The sequence below is a fragment of the Aethalodelphis obliquidens genome, unplaced genomic scaffold, assembly GCF_003676395.1.
Source record: "Aethalodelphis obliquidens isolate GAN/ISIS:26980383/991018 unplaced genomic scaffold, ASM367639v1 scaffold1, whole genome shotgun sequence".
NCBI lineage: Eukaryota > Metazoa > Chordata > Mammalia > Artiodactyla > Delphinidae > Aethalodelphis > Aethalodelphis obliquidens.
The window spans coordinates 77323693-77325664 of record NW_020837945.1 but is presented as its reverse complement, the minus strand read 5'-3'; the positions used below and the strand labels follow the sequence as shown (position 1 = coordinate 77325664).

The 1972-nt window shown below is 44.9% G+C and overlaps 1 pseudogene; it reads left to right on the top strand.

The window, feature by feature from the left end:
• Positions 1-723: 723 nt before the first annotated feature.
• On the top strand, positions 724-1736 carry LOC113621328 (craniofacial development protein 1 pseudogene; annotated as a pseudogene).
• The last annotated feature ends 236 nt before the right edge of the window (positions 1737-1972 follow it).

Below are 1972 nucleotides of genomic sequence, written 5' to 3'. Positions count from 1 at the left end.
CCAAACTCCATTCATGGTGATGGCTGTAACCTCATGCCAAGCAAAGTCAATATTTTTTATGGCTTTGTAGATGTTATAGTCCTTCCAAAATTGTCACAAGGTTGTTCCCAATTCATCACTCACCTTTGATGCCTGACAAGAAATGTGATGTAAATAATATTTCTTGAAAGTTGCTATAACTCCCTGGTCCATAATTTGGATAAGCAACATAGTATTTGGTGGCAGATGCACTACTTTGATGTTGGGATGAAAGTCGTCCGTGAATGGGGGTGGCCTGGAGCACTGTCGAGCAGCAAGAGAATGTTGAATGGGATGTCCTTCTCCAAGCAATATTTCTCCACCTCCTGGATAAATTGGTGGAAAAACCAGTCCCGGAAAACGGCCTGTGTAACCCAGACTTTGGGGTTACTCTTCCCCACAACTGGGAGAGAGCCCCTGGCTATGTTTTGAAAGGCTCTTGGGTTCTCTGAATGATAATCTAAGATGCGGCTTCAGCTTCATATCACCGGAAACATTGCCACCAAACAACAGTTAGCCTATCCTTTGCTGCTTTATAGCCTGGCATCAACTTTTCCTCCTTACTGATGTAACTTTGGTCTGACATCCTCTTCCAGTACAGTCCTGCCTCATCTACATTAAAAATCTGCTCGGGTAAATACGCGCCTTCATCAATAATTTCTCAGAGCACGCTGCGGGGGCTGCCCCAGCTGCCGCCGACCCTGCCGCATTTCTGTCTATGGTTTCTCCCTAGAGCTTTGCCTTTGCGGGTAGCTGCTGCGGCTCTGTCCGCCCCATGCCTTAGCGACATGGAGGAATTCGACTCTGAAGATTTCTCCACCTCGGAGGAGGACAAGGACTACGTGTCATCGGGTGGAGAGTATAGTGAAGATGATGTAAATGAATTAGTGAAGGAAGATGAAGTGGATGGTGAAGAGAAGACACAGAAAACCAAAGGGAGAAAAAGAAAGGCTCAGAGCGTTCTGGCCAGGAAGAGAAAACAAGGTGGCCTCTCATTAGAAAAGGACGAGAAGGATGCCAGCGAGGAATCTGGAGGAAGTAGTAGTGAGGAGGAAGATGTAGCTGCAGAGCAAGAAAAAGGCATTGAGTCAGAGGATACGAGGAAAAAGAAGAAAGATGAACTATGGGCCAGCTTCCTCAATGACATAGGACTAAAATCAAAAGTGCCTCCGTGTACACAAGTTAAAAGAGGAGAGGAGGCTGAAGAGACAAGTTCAAGTAAATTGTTGGTCAAAGCAGAAGAGCTAGAGAAACCTAAAGAAACAGAAAAAGTTAAAATCACCAAGGTGTTTGATTTTGCTGATGAAGTCAGAGTGACTAAGGAAGTGGATGCTACATCTAAAGAAGCCAAATCCTTCTTCAAGCAAAATGCGAAAGAAAAATCCCCAGGCTAATAATGTCCCTTCAGCTCTACCGTCACTTCCTGCTGGGTCAGGGTTAAAAAGGTCAAGGGGTGTGAGCAGCCTTTTGGGGAAAATAGGAGCCAAGAAGCAGAAGATGAGCACCCTAGAGAAGGCCGAGCTGGACTGGGAGAGCTTCAAGGAGGAAGAGGGCATTGGAGAAGAACTAGCCATCCACAATGGAGGGAAGGAGGGGTTCATTGAACGGAAAGCTTTTCTAGACCGAGTGGATCACAGGCAGTTTGAAATCGAGTGAGATCTCAGGCTGAGCAAAATGAAACCCTGATGTGATGAGGAACCTACAGCAGCTTAATCCTGTTTACAACGTGAGCTTTTTGTGCGTCTATGAAATGTTTCCTGTGTTTCCCATTGACTGTTTCCCAGCAAAGTCTTTTTCTCTACATTGAATTTCTGTCTTTGTATCTTGATCTCATGTGATTTCAGTCATTTTACTTTTAGTAGTTTGTCTTTTAAAAAATAAAAATAAAAAAGTACAGGTTGGTCCTATGGGGGGGGGGGGAAATTCTCAGAGCATTTCAGGAAATTGCCAGGCA